This window comes from Lissotriton helveticus, chromosome 1_1, assembly GCF_964261635.1.
Source record: "Lissotriton helveticus chromosome 1_1, aLisHel1.1, whole genome shotgun sequence".
NCBI classification, from domain to species: domain Eukaryota; kingdom Metazoa; phylum Chordata; class Amphibia; order Caudata; family Salamandridae; genus Lissotriton; species Lissotriton helveticus.
Window position 1 is genome coordinate 2,120,700,437 of NC_136057.1, and position 20,625 is coordinate 2,120,721,061.

A 20,625-nucleotide genomic window follows, 5' to 3' on the forward strand; every position below is an offset into this window, starting at 1 on the left:
CAATTGGGTTGACCACAAGGTCCATGCAGAGTCGCATTATTGGTGTAATTTTTGTAAGACCTAGAAGCTGCCTAATGAAAGAGTTCTAATTTTTAGATAAATGATCACATACTCAATGGCCCCAGATTTGTGCCCCATGTAAGACAGCTCTCCTACCCTGGGCCTTATAAATTTCCATTGCTGGACCAACCATTTTGTGTGTGCACTTCCCAGACATCTTTGCTATCCCCCCAGCTGTCTGTGCCAGCTTTAAGCTGGTCTTTTTTATTTGTGCGGTCCACTCCATTTTGTCGGTGAGTGTTAAGCCTAAGTAATCAAAAACAGACACTTTCTAATGGTTTCCCATCTAAAAAAGGGTTTGGTTGTGTAGTGTTGCCTCCATTAAAAACCATAAATTTTGTCTTTAGTGAATTAATTTCCAAACCCCTATTTTTACAAAATAGATGGAACATTTCCAAGGCCCTCTGTATTCCCATTGGGGACTTGGATAGTAGGAGAGTATCATCGGCTGAAATCAGGACTGGGACCCTGCTGTTCGCAAGCCTAGGGGTATCTATGTCCCTCCCAGCATTCAGAGCCACCACCAGACCATTCATAAATAAACAAAAGAGGGTCGGGCCAGAACACATCCTTGCCTTACCCCTCTGTCTATTGGAATGGGGTCGGTAGGCTCACCATTTTTACCATACCTAACTTTGGCATAGTTGTTTTCATGGAGCCGTTTCATCTGATAACAGAGGTAATGGGGGATCCCCAAGTCTGACAAAATGGACCACAATTTATCCCTAGGGACTTGGTTGAAGGCTGATTTTAAGTCCACAAAGATCAGATAGAGGCTGCCTCCCTCCAAGAGCACAGTCTTCCACTACAGAAGTTGCAGCCTGAGTACCTGATCTATTGTGGACATCTTGGCTCTAAAACCTGCTTGGTAGGGACTAAGTATAGAATACTCCTCTATCAAGCTTTCCATTCGATCCAGTTGCACTTTTGCATATATATTTTGAGTAACATGTATTGGCGGGGAGGAGTGGTGAGTCCTTTTTATAAATTGGAATAATCTCCGCCCCCAACCAAGACTAGGGACTCGACATTCCATGTAGGATGGCATTAAACAGGGTCCATCGGTAAGGGGCCCAAATATTACGTTCGCTTCATAGTAGGTCACCCGGGATCTTGTCCAGACCAGACGCCTTTGTGGGGGACACCCTTCTCAGTGCTCCTATTATCTCTAACAGGGAAATTTCAGTCACGGGAAAATGATGGGGCTGGTGGGAAGCACACTCATTGATTGCTTGGAGCTCATCTTCCTCTGCCCTTGTATAGAGTGCTTCAAACTGATTCTTCCAGATTTCTGCCCCCAAGTTTGGTTGTATTGCCGACTTGCCCTCTGTGGAACCAGTGTTAACTAGATTCCAAAAGGGCTGCAGGTCCCTGGAACATAGGGCAAATCTCAAGCTTTCCCATTTGTCTACCACCCACCTTTTCTTCACCATATTAATTATATTTTTATGGGCCATCCGTTTGTCTTTTATCATGGGGCGATCTTTGTTTTTAATAGCTGAGATTAGTGCTCTCTTGGCCCTCTGACAGTCACCATTACACCAGGGATGGCCCATGGGATCTTCTTTCTTAGTTTTTGCTAAAGGGAAAAAAATACTTGCCAAGTCACACACCAAACCTTGATGGTTCTTCCCAATTTCTGTTCTGGCTGTGTCGCAGCCAACATTATCACTGAGTTGATCAGCAGCCTCTAAATAGGGAATGATGGTTTTATAAAGAGATGAAATCTTTTCCTGCGAATTACAAATAATAATAATAATATTAATAGCAACAATATTTATAACATTCTAATAGCAAAACAATAGTGATGATAATAATAATAATATTATGACGATCATTATTATTATTATTATTAATATTATTATTATTATTATTCTTTTCAGCATCATCACTAGTGTTTTGCTAATAGAATGGTATAATTATTGTTGCTATTATTATTATTATTATTATTATTATTATTATTATTGGTGGTGATGGTATTAATCTTTAGGTCCTTATGGCCTTATAGATTAATAAACTGCTTATACTACAATTATTGTATGACAATGTGTTTTATATTCAGTATGAATTTCTCAGTGTGTTTTAGTTCTGAAATAATAGACTCACATTTATAGTGTTTTATATCGGCATAGAGAGTATCTGTATGTGTAGAATGAAGATATGATTCTAATGGATAATTCTCATGTATTTTCACTCATGTTACATTACTAGTGACAATTATATTTTTTCTATTTTGGGTGGGCCCCCAACCGGTCATGTTTTTAATTTACTCCTATCTTGAATTTACCACTGCCCACCGATAAACCCTAAAATTACCCTTACCTCCTCTTACCACTATTCACTCATGACCGCTAAAATTACCCTTACATTCCTTCGCCACTACCTGCACATAAACATTTTCTTAAATAATATAACAATTATAATATTAAAAAAATACTAAGGATTGTGGACCTTCTGATATATCTGTGATTTCCCTCTTTCGGTAGAATGATTTGTTACTTTCTTCAATACATCTAGTTGTGTCCTACTTTTCTGGTTCTGATCTCTTTTTATTCCTGCGTTCGTTGGCTGGCAGTTCATCATCAGGATTCTATTACCCTTTCAAAAGTTCATACTTGTGTCGAAAAAAATATATCACACTCTTTTTCTTGATTCTTGCGTTTGTCTCACTAACAATTCTGTCTTAGGTGTTAATGTTGACTCAAAGGTTTTAAATGTTCTGGTACTTACACTCTGTGACAAAATTGTTTGCAGATATCCGTGAGCATGCACAGACGCAATGATATTAATTACTAAACATATAGACTTACTAAATAATTTCTCACATACATGTAAAGTTCTACATATTTCTACCTAATTCATCCTGAAATAGTGCTATGACATTATTTCCCCCTCTTTGATAGCTAGATAATTAATATTTGCTAACGTGCAAGTGCAGTACTGTATTCCTGTGGATTAGTGCGTCTCAAAATATAAAAGATGCCTAAAACCTAATCAAGCATCACCCTTTCTTGACACCTGCTCCTGTCACTTGCACTTAAAAAGCTGACAGCATGACATATAATCTGATCTGGAAAAATAAGAACATACACACATGCTGGTGTGCATTTTCCAAAATGGCCCGTTGTCAAGATAGGAATAGTGTCTGTGCAATTGAGTTCATTATAAAAGTTACAGAACAAAGAGAAGAGTAAAGAAAGAAAGAGAAGAGAGAGATAGAGAGAGATTCCATTGTATAGCCCTGGTCACTAGTTGATATCATTTGATGTGCATTGATCCCTTATTTTTATTTCTTCATGGACATCTCAGTGTTTTGTTGAGTAGCTCGTAGTATTTTTTCTAACCGCTTCCTTCAACTTATTAAATGTTATTAGGATATTTTTACACGTTCCTAACAGATCCCTTTTTGTACACAATTTCCTAGGAGTCAATTTCGAGATAGGATAGGAAATACATCTCTTCTGGCGTGAAACTTAGCCTAACTCCAAATATTAATGTAAAGTGTTTTTTTTTTTAAGCTTTGTGTACGTTTTCTTACTCCACCATGGTTGCAACTGTATGAATTTGTACCTGGATATCTGTAGTTTGATTGTTAGATGCAGGTTTTAAATTGTCAGAAATATCTTCTGCTGCTTCTTTTATTTGCCTAAATGAATCTTTTTATTTGTTTCGTAAAAAGTAGTAGTAGTTATGTTTTGTGTGTGAGCATGGGAACTTTCAAGGGGCTCTTGATTCCTCTACTTGTTTGTGCACCTTAAGACCTATAATAATATAATATAATATAATATAATATAATGTAATGTAATATAATATAATATAATATAATAAAACATAATATAATATAATATAATATAATATAATATAATATAATATAATATAATATAATATAATATAATATAATATAATAGGTCAAAAGCAGTGCATTGCGTGGGCATGAGTTATAGTTAGCTCAACTAACTATATCTGCTAAATTTCTCTGGTTTTGCACTAGTGAAATATCAGCCTAACAATAACATCCCTGTAACCTTTGCTTCTTTCAATGAACATCTAAGGTTTTTAAATCCCATTTCCTAACTATAACGGCCCTGTAACCTTTCATTTTTTCAGTAAATTACCATGTTTTTTTATATAACAATGGTCTTTGCAAATGGTGTAGAAAGGGGGCAGTGCCACTGACCAGCTGTCAGAAATACCACTGAGTAGGACTTATAGAATGTACCTGGAGGGCTTCTGTGACCCCAAGGTCTTTAGCATCCAAGACTACTTTATTCCCCAACCAGTAGTATGCTAGGAGACATGTTTGCATAGTGGTGCGGCCTCCGAAGACCTCTTAGCAAACTGACTGTGCCAAACTTGCTGGAGGTAACAAGAGGGATAATTGGCTCCCAAATATACTCAATAGCCAAGGAGACTTCATCCCCCAACTAGTACTATGCCAGGAGGTGCATTTACAGAGTGATGAAGAAAGGATGTCCTTGATGATTGCACAGGTAGTGCCTGTATGATTCTATGGCTGCCATTGTCAAGGACAGACTACAAATATCGGTTGTTTTTAACAAAGTGTAAAACACATATATAGACATATTTTACATAAGGTTTCAGTGTAGCTATTTAGTAAGAGATTAAAGAAGAGTTTTATGTATATATATACCTGGGGGTATATAAATATATATTCACAAAAAAAAAACATAGGCTTCAGGGATGTTATAGTTAGTTGAACATTTGACTCATATGAAACCAGAGAAATTCGCCTTTTCTAGATAGTTGAGCTGACTATAACTCATGTTCCCGCAATGCACTGCTGATGATGTCACATATTACATCACTCATGACATGGTCAGTGACATCACTGATGACATCACTGATGACATCTCAAATGACATCACTCATGACATCACTCATAACATCATCCAGTGAATGTGTGTTTCTGTAAAGTTTAAATATGTTTTATATATATATATGCCAAGGTGTATTGAAGAATAAATGCATTTTCAAGTGACTGAAGGAATTATTACGTAGGTGCGTGACTGACTATATAAGTGAGTGTCTGAACATGTCTTACTTAAAGCATGGGTTAGTGACTAAACTGTGTGACAGTCTGTATTAGTCTCTCCATTGGTGTGTAAGCAACTGCATGGGTTGCTGAATAGCTACATGAGTGTCAATATAGGTTATTGATTTGTTGTCTGAGTATCTGTATGAGTCCCTGAGTGTCTGTTTGGGGGGTGGGTATATGAGTCTGTGCATAGATGTCTGAGTGGCTGATTCAGTGGTTGTATGGAATAAAAAGTACATCTGGGAAGGGCTCTATGGGTGAGTTAGTTTGTCTTTGGGTGTGTTGGTGAGTGAATAAATGTTTCAGTGTTATATCTGTGACAAACTACATATGTTTTAAGCCACTAAATGTGAGTGTTGGAGTATATAAATGAGTGTGCGTGAGGCTAAGTTATTTGAAGAGTGGGTGTATAAATAAGTGTCTGCTTTATCAGTGATTGTATAAGACAGTAAATATGTGTTAGTATCTGTATAAATTAGTGATGTGGTATGTCTAAAAATAAGGAAGTTGGTGTGTATAACTGTATGCATGATTCTTTGCATTACTGACTAGGTGTGTGAGTAACTTTGGATGAGTGGCAGAGTGTGACTGCATGTATAGATGTATGAGTGCATTTATAGTCCTGTATTGATGAGTAACTGCATGTATAAGTGACTGGATGTGTGTGTAGACCTAGGAAATAGTGAGTGCTACGTAGTATATGGCATTCTTCTGTGTATGGTTTCAAAAATAGTCGTCAGCATTTTAGAAAGGGTCTATCAAAGTTTATATTAGAGCATCAGTATGTGCATCAGATTGTCACATGGAAGATGTCATGAGTGATGCTATGAGTGATGTCATTTGAGATGTCAAGAGTGATGTCATCAGTGATGTCACTGACCATGTCATGGGTGATGTAATATGTGTGATGTAATATGTGACGTCATCAGCAGTGCATTGCAGGCGCGCAAGTTATAGTTAACTCAACTAAATATAACAGGCGAATTTCTCTGGTTTTATAGGAGTCAAATGTTCAACTATCTATAACGTCCCTGAAACCTATGGTTTTTCAGTTATTTTCTAAGGTTTTTTAAATGCTATTTCCTAACTATAACAAGCCTGAAACCTATGGTCTTTTCAGTGAATTTCTAAGGTGTTTTTAAATGTTAATTTCATATTTTAATGTTTCTAAACCTATATTTTTTCAAATATGTTTTTAATATTTTGGAACTCTAGTCTTCTTCCTTTTAACTTTAAAAATGATGTAATGTTTTATATCTTCCCCCAAAAATATGTATATATATGTTTTTTTTGTTGAGAAAACTGCACTCCCATACCGGTAGCGTACCAAGCTCCATCACAACTCGAATCCTATCCACCATATTGCTAAACTCATAAATGATGAACATTTCACATCTGATGAGTTCGTGGCACCACGTCCCGTGTAACATCATACACGCATGAAGTCACCCCAGCTGCTACTTTGATATCTGACGGGTACGCAGTACCAAGCCACGCGTTATGTCATGTATGTATGGGGTAGCGCCCGCTGCACGATGCGTATGCAACGAGTACACACTGCCATGCCCTGTGTTACATCACAGACGTATAGTGTCGCGCCGGATATGCTATTCCCTTGTTTTTTCTTTTTTTTGTCTCAACAGTATATCTAAATAACTTTAAACAGAATATGAGAGCAAACGATAATCTAAAATATTTTAAACATTTATGTATTTCTAACTGTAATAAACTTATATTATGATGAATATATTTTATCAAAATCGCGTCGGGTGCAGCCTCCTTGTGCGCTCGATGCGTGATTGCCTTGTGACCTTAAAAAAAAGCATTTGATTGCTTCATAACATTTCCCATTGTAACAGTTGAACGACCCCACCCATTTTACTCATTCTCTCTACAGCATTTGATGAGAGACATCTCTTCTGCTTAGAAAGATTTTTTGAAAAGGGTTTCCGTAATAAACATATCTTATACTACACACAACATGCAACGATCATCTTGATCAATATTCATGGTCTGTACATTAGCCTTCCACGTGTGATTGCCATGCATCTCAAACGTTCCATCAAAAAAAAATGTGTGGTACACAATACCTCTGGTGAATGTGTGTGCACATTATTGTGCTCCCTTTCGGCCTGGGCATTTGTGGCTCTAAGAAGTATCAGGAGCCACGGGCAGAGTGCACATCCTAGATCACATGTGACAAACAGTAAACAGCAATGTGTAGATTTCTTTTGCTGTATGCTCTGTTGTCAGGCTTTACCAATATAGTAGTGTGTTATATAAGCATGGGTGGAAAATCCGTTACGCTCGCGGATTTTGCAAATTTTCGGTAAATTCGCGATCCGCGAACTCCCGCGAATTTACCGCGAATTCGCAAATCCGCGAGCGGCGGATTCCGGGGGCAAAAGTTCAAGCCTTGCTGGCCTGTTGTAACTATTTTACGATGGCGCCGGCAAGCTGCCAGCGCCATCCTAAAATAGTTACTAAGTTAGCTTCAACAGGAAGCTCTAATAGATAAAATAAAGCAGGTGCTCGAGCACCTGCTTTATTTTATCTATTAGAGCTTCCTGTTGAAGCTAATTTAGTAACTATTTTAGGATGGCGCTGGCAGCTTGCCGGCGCCATCGTAAAATAGTTACAACAGGCCAGGAAGGTGTGGCGTCTTCTTGAATAAATATGAAGGGCAGGGTTCATTCTGGCACTGTGGTCCTGGCACAAAATGTAAACCTCAACCGGAGGCACTTACAGATATCAATTAAGCATGTGCCCTAGTTGAAGCTTAAATTCAGTGACTCATTCATCAGCCCAAAAACAATCATGAGCGTTGTCAAGGCTGGGCAGATGTGCCTTCTTCCCAAATATACCATCGAAAATCAGCTGTGATGCTGGACAGAGGCCTTTGCATCCTTGACTTTCACGAGCCCAATCCTCGTGCTGTTCCTGTGGCCAGGAGCTTCTGTATCTTCATCTGCTGCTCTGATCGGTCTCTGACCTTTTATACACACAAGAGGCATGTGCACTCGCATGAAAGCCCCGTCCGTTTGGCCCCGCCCACACACTCGCGTTGTGCACCGTCTTCCCGCCATTTACCCACTATGATGGACAGCTCACTCAAGGGACCCCTGCGCCCTTCGGCGCGATTGCATAGTAACACACACCTGGTCGCTGTAGACAACTCTCTGGCACTTTAGGCAGCTGTAGTGTAGTAAAAGCACTATACATCTACCCAACGAGGTAGCACTTAATGATTATCCAGTAGAAAGTACTCCAGTTGAGTAGAGGTATGGCACAAAACGGTGGCGTCTTCTTGAATAAATATGAAGGGCAGGGTTCATTCTGGCACTATGGTCCTGGCACAAAAATTAAACCTCAACCGGAGGCACTTACAGATATCAATTAAGCATGTGCCCTACTTGAAGCTTAAATTCAGTGACTCATTCATCAGCTCAAAAACAATCGTGAGCGTTGTCAAGGCTGGGCAGATGTGCCTTCTTCCCAAATATACCATCGAAAATCAGCTGTGATGCTGGACAGAGGCCTTTGCATCCTTGACTTTCACGAGCGCAATCCTCGTGCTGTTCCTGTGGCCAGGAGCTTCTGTATCTTCATCTGCTGCTCTGAACAGTCTCTGACCTTTTATACACACAAGAGGCATGTGCACTCGCATGGAAGCCCCGCCCCAAATCCACGGATCCGCAAATCCGCAAAATCCGCGGATTTTGCGGATCCACGATCCGTAAATACGCAAATCCGCGAATCGTGGATCCGCAAAATCCGCCCATGCTTAGTGTTATATGTGAGACTTTCAGATTCACAATTGACATGCATTGCTTGACTGTAATGAGTGTTATCACTCTGTATGACGTAGCCTCACTGCTGATCCTCCCTCCATCCAAGCACATTCACATGTGTACTCTTCGCGATAGCAACACTTTCAATAATACCGCACACCATTGACATGCGTGTCTGCACATATCCACAACCTAGACAATGACATGTGATGTTCGCCATTCAATCTTTCAAACACCATCTCATTAGCGATAGTTGCCGCCCTATGACAAATGCTAGACTAATGTAAATAGCACACTCTGCGAAGTCAAAGCTACAAAAGAAAGACACATAAGTACACTTCCTGGCCAGGCAGTAACTGAACAACGCCCAGGTCCACGGAATTTTTATTCACACTCCTACGCAAGCCCAGCCCACTTTGCATTTGTATAAATAGGATAACCACGACGTAACATGCCCCTCTTCTTCCACACTGCCTCAGGTGATATGGCCTCATCCGCCTCGCATATCACAATGCGCAATAAAAAAGGGATTCATGAGGTGTACACCATCCTGGCAATCAACACTGGCTCTAAATTGTGAGCCATACTCCCCGTCGTCTTCGAAAAGGGATCCATGAGGTGTACACCATCCTGAAATCATCACTCCAGCTGAATTGTGAGCACTGCTGCCCGTAGTGTTTGCTCACACAACAATGACAGCAGGTGAGCAGAGCGGCCTGGGTGCATAGGGCCTCTAATTGAGTGCCTTGGTGCATCAGCCTGGCTGTGCAGGTGCGAACACGCGATGTTACCATGCGTCATGATGTGATCTCTGACCTGATTCAGTCTCATCTCTGTCTCAGTTTAAAGACCTGCAGGACCGTACTGTAGGCCTGAGCCAGCAGGCAGCGCTGCCCTACAGCACCCGTTGAACGTGGTGCTACGGGAGGGGTAGGGTACATCAGCCTGAGTGCGCACGTGCGAATAAGTGATGTTGCCATGCGTAATGATGTGATCTCTGACCTCATTCAGTCATATCTCTGTCTCATTTTAAGGACCTGATGGAAAATACTGTAGGCCTGAGCCAGCGGGCAGCGCTGCCCTACAGACACATGGTGTTGGCTTTTAGGGCACTGTAGTGAGCTTGTTACTAAGTGTACATGCACACAGCCTTCCGCCACTGCATTGCACGTGCACATTATGCTTCTACCATGCGCTCTGTTCCTTTCTATGTGAACCTTCGTATAACGTATTATTATTTAACCTTGTGAATTCTCGTGCACTCCAACTCCTCTTTGAACCACGATTACCACTAACAGTTGGTAGATCGTACTTCAAAAATGAAGGATGCACTCAACTCCTGTTTTCTATCAAGCTTGAAATAAACCTTCATTTACCTCCAGACATTTCCACCATTAAATTATTTCTCAATTTTCAGACACTGAATTGATTGGCTCAAGATGGGCGGAGGGGGAGCTCATCCCGCAATGATGCCCTGGGAATTCTGATGCTTTCCATCGTGGTATCAAGACACCGTCCCCGACCAGAGACCTGCTCTCTTACCATATAAACGTACCCCGGATTCGGAGCTTGTACCAACACGTCGAGGGATACACCGATGGTGGCAGATGAGCAGGGAAACCTAGGTGTGCAGGACCTACAATTGAGAACAGTGCAGGGGAAGGTGCTGGGGTGCAGCACGCTGGTTGCACAGGTGCATGCAAGCAATTTTCCCGTAGCTAATAATGTAGGACCATATTATCAAAGAACGGCGATAACATTATCGCCGCTTTAGCGGCGGGAAACTGCCACTAAAGCGGCGATAATGGGCTTGATAATATGCCCTTGTGAATTACCATAGAAGCCCAGGTTCACACCAGAACGTGGGCTACTATGGAAATACACTAGGGCATATTATCAAGCCCCTTATCGCCACTTTAGCGGCAGTTTCCTACCGCTAAAGTGGCGATAATGTTTTCGCCGTTCCTTGATAATATGGCCGCTAATCTCTGGCCTCATATGTTTCATTTTAAGGACTTGCTGGACCACACTCTTTCTCACGGACCCCAGCATCCTAGAAAAATGGGTGACGGGTGGGTAAACACTAACGGCTGGGTACAGTACGCCGACACACTGTCTCCTCCTCCCTCTCTTCTTTTGACTCTCCCTCCCCTTCTCCCTTCCACCCACTCCTACTCCCTCACATTCTCAATGTTATCCTTTCATTCAGAATACCTTTCTTTACCTTTTCCACATAGCATACATACTTATATTTCATTTTTGTTTTGCAGGTTTTCTACGCTGCTTCCACTGGAATCCAACCCACGTTTTTTATATTATACTGTTTGTTCTATTAAACTTACTTTTCTATTTATCATTGTTTTGATAAAGATTAGGTTTTTTTCAAATAAATAACTGAGTGTATAGGTCTTCTTTTTCTGACAACACTTGTCTATAGTTTATGGTGAAAATCATCTGTTAATAGGAGATTATGAGGGTAAACCTTTGTGATATTACAGTGCACCTACCAAACATAATCTAACTGACTATTACACAAATAAGGCCTGGGTAATTCTATAACTGCAAGAGTTCTATGAGTGTATCACTTTATAACAGCATGAGTGCTGCCCGTGTGATTACAGAACCAATAAGGCACTGCCTAGGACCACCGAGGCTTCAGGAACTGCAGAGGCCCACCCTGAATATTTAAGTAAAGCCCCGGAGTGTGGCGATCCCCGGACTTCAGTTGGCCCCGAACCCCCCGAACAATTAGTAAACAATACCCGGGAAGGTGGTGATCCCCTAGGCTGTGAAATGTCTCTGTGCCCTTCAGCACCTAATTTACATGTGACATTAAGATCCCCAGTCCTATAGAGACCCCGCAATATAATAATTGGATTGGCCCGGAACATTACCCACCAAGGGCCTCATTTAAATGAACGGGTGAGACCCCACTTTTTTTTTCTCTCCATTTTTACCATCCACATCTCCTCTATTAAAGCGATACAAGGTTTTCCGTCTCTCGCTTCAAGTAGTCAAACAAGGATTTTCTATCACAGGGTGTAAGCCATGCACCCGCCCTCTAATAGCAAACACAAATGTCCCGCGAATGCACACCCCGGGACATTGTATGAGCTGCGCTTGAGAGGAAGCCCTCCCTAGTGACTATGATGTGGTAGCAAGCCTCAGCCAGGTGTACTAGTGCAAGGGATTCGCCCTTCTCTGCTTAGAGTCCTTAGACCAATAATAGGAAGTTGGCACAGAAACTGGAATAGAAAAGACAGAGTTTATTAAACCTCATGAGGTGGAACTACATTCACACAACACCCTTCGGTATAGTATGAGGTAGCACACTGGCTAGAAGGAGCTTGGTCCTTTTATACCCACACAGGGGCTGAAATGAAAGTGGTACAAGGCACAGAGTGTTGGTTTCAAATACATATAAGGTCATACAGAGAGTGTGCTAGCAACAAGTGGGAAGGGTTGACAGTTAGCTAATTCTGGTGGACACATCTTGACAGTTACAAATTGGAGACAGCTGCATGCTCAACTGAGCATGTGCAAAGCAGAAGAGGATAAATATATCTTGTCTCTATTCAGATTTCAAGCGCAGTTAACAGGAAGGTAGGAGAGAGCACATGGCAAACAAAAGGGCCGACAGAAATACAAAATGGATTCCGTAAATGGATAAGATAGTCTCTAAATACAACATGTCTTCTGCTAATGCTTAACCTAATCATTGCTAAATTACGACAGATGACCCTTTCAGCATTTTCTGAAGACATTCGTCTGTCTAGGGTAATCTGGATCTGCATCCTGTACAATGATGAATCTCAGTAACTTCACTATTTAGCATTTGTTGTTCTTTTGTAATATTTCTTTTGGCAGGTGTACAAGCTGTGATGCACATGGAGCAAATCATGGGACCACATTGTATACAAGTACAGCATGTAAATAGTATCACCAGTAGTATACATAGAATAGTCAGTAGCTTCCAGCCCCAAGTAACAAAAAGTGTCCATATCCAGTTTGAAAATGTCCATGTACTAGTCTCTGGGTGAATGTTGCAGCAAACTTATGCAGCTTAGAGATTGCGTCATAAACTGAAGGTGAGTTGTCAGGTATAAAGACGCAGCAACTGCTACCGATGATGCGGCATGCACCACCTCGATCAGCCAAAATCACGTCGAGCACCATCCTATTTTGGAGTGCTACAATTCTTGCAATTTGCAGTTCTTCTGTAATGTTCCCAAGTGCCATAGCTGTCTGATTGGTGACAGCTTCCACAACATGAGTCAATCGTCTGATTTTTCTGCTTTTCAATGCAGCACCCACAAAGAAAAACAAACCCAAATTGAAATCGACATATTGTTGCAGAGCGGTGTCTGTCTGGTAAATCTCATCAGTACTTGTTGTCCGTTTATATCTATTCTTAGAAATATCATTGTACAGTTTCAGGTCAAGATGATATGATGCAGGTGCTAAAACACAGGTGGTAACAAAAATGATATGTAGCATACCCCTGACCATCCAACAGGTAATTGATAATATCCTTTATTACCACACACAAAGTAGGTGTTGTGCGACGATATAAAACTACTATTATTAACACTCTCAATGTTCAGCGTAGGTATACATTCACTTCGTCCTGCGGGAATTCTCCCAGCACTGCCAATACATAGATCTGCTTTTGCTCTGGTTATAGAAATCACAAGGGGTCCAATGTTCTTCATATTCCTCACATTTGTGAAGGCATATGGTGTCGAAATATTGTCTGGTTGATATTTATCCCATTCCCATTTAGTCCCTTTAGCTTGAGGATAACCATTTTCATCTTGGTAACATTATTTATTTAATTGAAAAATGATTCCACCTACAGAAGGCTTTCCATAAGCAAACAAAAGGGCATACCAAGCTTGACATGAACCATTATGGGAAAACGGTAGAGGAATAAAAGGTGTTCCTCCTTTCTTCTGGTATGCAGGTATTATCCCACATACCCAACCATTGGTAGTATTTGTAGCATTATAGGTATGATGCAACATCTGAATGAATGTGTTATTCAGATAGGACTGTCGATGTTTGTGCTCATGATAAGGAAGAGTGTAATAGAAGTGTTCCAGTGGAGCTGGAGTAGTTGCAACAAAAAGCAGTCGAGCAGGAACTGCTTTCTCAATGAACCAAGTGGTTATTGCCAAAACCACTAGGGCAACAACAAACCCTACAGCACAAATCATGTTCTTAATATTTCAATGACAACGATGCTCGACCTTTCTAAGAACCTGTTGAAAACAATCGTTGGAGCTCTTATCCCTTGGGTAGCCGTTGATTTCTTCAGCACGGGCCAAGACGGTGTCACTACACTAATGCAGGGCTGATTCCCCCCTTGCCTCATTGGCTCTCCGTTGCACAAACCCAGGGCGGTAGCTCAACTAGTCTTGTTCAAAACTGCAGATTGTTTCCTCGATCTCAAATTGTATTGCGATGTTCCAGGAATCGCGTGATCCGGGAAGACTTCCTTAGACTCGTCAGATGAGGTAATTTGACCTTTCTCCGTCTCCAGAATTTCTAGATGGTCGGTCAGCACAACAAGTTCCACCAAGGTGGGCGATACGCTCTTGCAGTGCGTGGTATGGAGCCACTTCTTTCTGTTTGTCACTGGAACCGCTGTCCTTGTAGCCAACAGCACCTGCTCCGGACCTCGCCATCTCGGCTCCAAGCTGTTCGAACTGTCGAATGCTTTTATCATCACGTGATAACCGGGAGGGAGGTCATGGATCTCACCTGTAGATCTGTCAGGAAGAGCTTCTCGAACCTGTTGATGAATAGAGGTCAAACTGTCAGTTAATTGTGCCAAATAATCATTCAACAGGACACAAGGTACATCATGTATGGGGCGTGGCTTAGGAACTCCCCAAATGATCATCGGTCTTCTAAATACTACCTCATACTGTGTAAGACCTGATCGTGAGTGTGGTACTGATCTTATGGATAACAGTGCCAAAGGCAATGCATCCGGCCACTTTAGGGACGTGGAAGCCAGTATTTTCGCCAGCTTCAATTTTAAGGTAGCATTATACCTTTCCACCAATCCTGCTGATTGTGGGTAGAAGACTGTATGGAATTTCTGTTTGATCCCTAACCCTTTCAGGACATACTCAACAACTTGCTCAATAAAATGAGGTCCGTTGCAACTCCACAGAATTTTAAAAACGCCATACCTAGGAAAAAATTCCTTCAGAAGCACCTTTGCTGTGGTAAGAGCTCTATTATCCTTTGTAGGGTACGCCTCTACCCATTTACTGAAGGCACATACCACCACTAGGACATATTTTAGAATATTACAGCATTCAAGTTAGATGTAATCCATCTGCAAAACTTCAAAAGGTGCGGTTTCCAGGATTGTACTGCCAACAGATCAAACAAAACAGGACTGTACTATTCTTTTAGGTGTGCTAGCAATTTCAGGATGCTCCCAGACTTGTGTAAGCAATTTAGTTATTGCTAGAGCTCCAACATATACCAGCCCATGTGCCATTTGAACCATAGTTTGTAAATAGGCTGCAGGCAATATCCATTTATTCATTTCTTTGTTACGCCAACAACCCTCATCGTCTAACATTCCACAAAGGCAGATCTCTGTATATCCAATACTTCCTCTCTAGCATCATGCCAACGCTCAGCTTGTGATTTTACTACGTACATAGGTGTAGTGCTTCGCTGTATGGCAGTTTCACGAGCTACACGATCTGCAAAGGCATTTCCTTGTCCTATTTTGTAAGTGATCTTCTTGTGTGGGCTACACTTCATAATGGCAACTTTTTTCAGATATGTAAGTGCAGTCAAGAGATTATGTAAGAAAGCCTCTTTCCTTCCAGAGTAGGCCAAAATCATGAACCACTCCAAAAGCATAGCGGCTATGCGTATAAGTGTTCACACCTAAGTCAGTGCTAAGCTCACATGCTCGTGTCAAGGCTATTAGTTCAGCTGCTTGAGCCGACTTCTGTGGTATGCGAGCTGTTTCCACTACTGTGTCAAGTGTGGTGATTGCATATGCAGCCGAAGTTGTGCCATCCGGTAACTTTAAACAGGACCCATCAACCCACAGCTCCCCATCAACATCTGGAAGGGACGTATCTTGCAAATCAATGCGACCCTTTCTCTGTTCCTCAGTAAGTAATATACAATCATGAGGCTCCTTTGATTGAGACTGAGTCGCAGGATATGGCAACAAAGTGGCTGTGTTTAGTGTAGCACACCTCTTCAATGTAATATGAGGTGTTAACAGTGTCAATTCGTATCCTGTCAAGCGAGCACTAGTAAAGTGCTGAGTCTTGGTCTGATTCAAAAGGGCATCTACTGCATGGGGTACTAGCACCAACAGTTTGTGTGACAAAACTATCCCTTCACTCTGACAGATAGACACAGCTGTTGCTGCAAATGAACGAAAACATCCAGGCAACGCACGAGCAACAGGATCAAGAACTGCAGAAAAATATACACAGGGATGCTGCTTGTCACCGTGTGTCTGTACTAAAACTGACAATGCACATCCATCATTCTCGTGTACATAAAGTGTAAAGGCCTTCATATAATCTGGTGTGCCTAACACTGGTGCAGAGCAAAGAGCTTGTTTCAACTGGCGAAAGACATTTTGACATTCATCTGTCCAAGGAAGAGGAATCGGAGTGTTCTTAGTCAAAAGTGCTAGCAATGGTTTAACAATGTGTGAAAAACCCAATATCCATTGCCTACAAAATGAAATTAAACCAATAAATGCACGGACATATTTCTGTGTGGAAAGTACTAGAGTGTCTAGAATTGCTTGAATGTGATCTGATGTCAGTGCACGGCCCTCCTTAGACAGAAGGTGTCCTAAATAGCTCACTTTCGGTCTACAATATTGCAATTTCTTCCGTGATACTTTATGGTGATGTGTCGCAAGAAAAGAAAGTAAGAACAAAGTACATTTTTCACACTGCTCAGGTGTATCAGCTGCCAACAAGATGTCATCAACATATTGTATGAGAGCCACTCCTTCAGGCAAAATAAAGGAATCAAGTTGTCTTTTTAAGGCTTGACTATAAATACTCGGACTCTCAGTGTACCCTTGAGGAATTCTACAAAATCTGTATGATCTGTTATTCAAAGTGAAACCGCACAAATATCGGCCATCAGGATGAATAGAAATCGAGAAGAAAGCGTTCTTCAAATCCACTACTGAAAATGTAGTTGGTGTTGGAGGGACCAGGGTAAGCAATGTCGTTATGTCAGATACTACAGGGTACTGTGGTACTACAATCTTGTTGACTTCTCTCAAATCAATGATCAATGTATAAATCTTAGTGTCAGTATCTTTTTTCAAAATGGGAAGAATCGGACTATTGCAAACATTATAAGGAACTTCTTTCACAACCCCCACCTTAATCAAATCCTGTTCAATATGTGTAAGTGCTTCTTCTCCTTCTCGAGAAATTTTATACTGAGGCAATCTCGGCAGTACAGCACCCTCCTTGACACTAATATGTGCTGGTGGAATAATCATTTGTCCTACATCGATGCCTGAAGTAGCCCACAAAGTACTAGGGAGTGAAGCTAGTGCAATATCCTCTTTAACAATACAGGATCTCTCAATCATGGGGAGGTTGTCATTTAAAATTACCCGTACTCCTTCCGGAGAACATTGTATTGTGGCCCTGAAATATTTGAGCATGTCAAGACCCACAATGTTGTCTGGTGTATTTGGAGAAAGCAAAAATGGACATGGAGCAGTAAACTTATCAAAATGGAGTGCAAGTGGTTGTGACAATGGGCTAAGGGTGGATGTTCCATTGAAACCTATCAATATAATAGTTAAGCCAGACAGGGGAGTCCTTGGAATCAAGTGTTTAGACTAGGCGCTACGAGTTGCTCCTGTATCAACCAGAAACTGATCAGTAGAACCCAAAACATGTGCTGTAACATAGGGATCCTTCTGATCTACTGGAACTTCAACTGATTCCTTACCCCATCCTAGGCAATCCTATGCATAAGCAGAATCTTGCAAATTAGACGGCTCTCAGTTGGACATTTGATATTGATTCCGTCTTTCAAAAGTATTAGCCCCCTCTTGTCCACATGTATTAGCATCAAACCTAGCACGATCATTTGTACTTCCTCTAGGCCCTGAATATCCTGAACGATTTCTCATTTATCCCCGACCACGTGAACCCCGCAGAGCATGTAGCACTGGACAATTAGAAATCCAATGTCCGAATTGTCTGCAATACGCACACTGATCAACAAACAAATCTTCACGAGGATAGGGAGGAAAAGACGAACCATAAGATCCACATCAACCTCTATTATTACCACTAGAAGGTAAGCCATAAGCTTGAGCCATCATAACCTTTGTTTTTAACTCTTTAGATTTGTTATCCTCCTTACTTTTAGCTTCTAATTCTTGTCATTCATAATTCTGAGCCATAGGAGAAACCGGAGAGGAGGTAGTCCATAAACTTTCACTCGCATTTAGGCGACTAGCTATTTCTGGCAAAAGGTTTGTGATATATTTATCGACAAACAGATGCCTACCCGTGTCATCTGTCAATGACTGACCACTAAAATCGTGGAATGCTTCTTCAAAGCGTGTGAAGAAGTCTGAAACTGATTCATCTATCTTTTGCTTACAATACGTTAATATAGTCCAATCTATCTTTTTAGGGGGAATAATCGTCTTTAATTTAACCAAGATAGCTCCTGGAAGATCTAAAATTAGCTGACACGGTTTCTGTGCAGGTTCTCTATCTTTATCTAATTGTTCTATATCTGTCCACAATGCCCCAAATACCACACAATCATCAACTTTACGCACAGTTCTCCTCATATGAAGCGGTAATAATAATCCAAAAAACAAATCAATGTCAGACAAAGTCATAGTACAATTGCTAATGGCACCCTCAATTTCTTCATAAAAAGCTGTCGGATACTTTCGCGGATCAGGCGATGCATCTTTAAGAGCCATGACATCTGCTCCATTCCAAGGAGTGTAAACCCAATTATAAATAAAATACCCTTTCGCGTCAATAGAAGTCTTATCATCACTTGTGCCTGTTCCTTTAGGAAGAACATGTAAAGGGGCGGCTTCTCGCATAGGTTTCACATTTACAACATTCTTATCTGTTTCGAGCGTCGGAGTTCGTGCCATGTTGATTCGAGATGTTTGTGCAGCTGCATCCACTGCCTTTTTCTCCTCCCGCAAACGGACTGCTTCATCACGTAGTTTAACCCAGCGTCTGATCGTGTCAGCCACCAGGGAGAAGATGAAAGAACCTACACGTAATTGCTTACAATCAGCTGCTATATAATGTGGCTCTACTTCCACCTAATATTTCCTAAATCGCTCAAGAACCTCTGCAGCAAATATCTCAGTGAAATATTTTTTGTTGCCTTTCGGACCAATTCTGAACAGTATCTAAGATTTCAGAAGCAGTATTAGTACTACGATCGGCTTTACGCACCGCAGATCTAATCTTAGAGGAACTTTCGGTATTTAACATTGAGCGAGTGTCTCGGGCTTTATCCTGCTCGGTAGGAGAGTCCTCATCTGACTCATCAGGAGCAGAGGGAAGAGTATACGGAGGTGTACAATAATCTAATAAGAGAGAATCATCTTGGGGTTTATTAATAATAGGATAAAGAGGCCTACGAATAGCTTATTGGCCATTTACCTGTAACTGACGCTCCCTATCTTCCCTTTCTTTAATTTCTTTATTTTTCATTTCTAATGCTTTCGCATGCACACTTTTACGCTGTTCTTTTTCAATCAAGGCCTGTTCACGCTTCATTCGCTCACGCACTTCATTCTCCCTTTTTCGCACACAGTCAAAGATGTCTTGCCTAGCCTTTTGCTTGAACATCCGTTGCTCCACATACTGAATCTTTCGCAAATCAAATGACCCATGCATAGGCCAGCACAACTCAGGATCCTAGCGGGTGTATTTATTCCACAATGTGCTGTACATTATGGATGAAATGCCATATTTAATATACATGTGCCTATTAGGCTTCCCCTCGGGGGGGGGGGGCGTTGTGCTTCATCGATTCTCAAATTGGTACCACTACAAAAGCAACACATCTTACAAAGTGTGCTGGAAACAGGCATGCCAAAAATAGTGCAAAATATGCAGTATTATAATCAAAAGTAGCGCGTAAAGTACTCTTTGTATGTTGCGCCGTTCAAATATTCTTAGAAGTATAGAAAAATCGCCTCATTACCTGCCTATATGTATTGCAAGTGCTAGGGAGAGGGGTCCCAGCAATCATATGAAGTAATTTACAAATAGTACGCAATCAAATACAAGAAACTTTATGGGCCTGCATTGTTGTTTATTCACAATGTAGGTATGAGCTAATTATTATTCATTTTCAATACAAAATCACACAATAATTCATAGTGCCCCTGCTAGGGAGGGAAGTGATAGTGCAGGGTAGTGTAGGTAGGAATAGTAACAATAAAAAACAGCCATGAAGGGCCTCAATGCACTATGTAACCGAGTTTCAGACATAGACAAAACAAAAGACCATTGGTTCAATACGTCATATTATGATAATCATGCTCCACCTATCACATTAAATGAGTAATATATGGAAATTAAACTGACTAAATACAGAAAGCTGTCGACGTTTCGACCCTCTATAATTGGCAGGCATTAATTGAATTCTTGCATCGGGGTCTTCATCAGGACGGGGGCGGGGCAG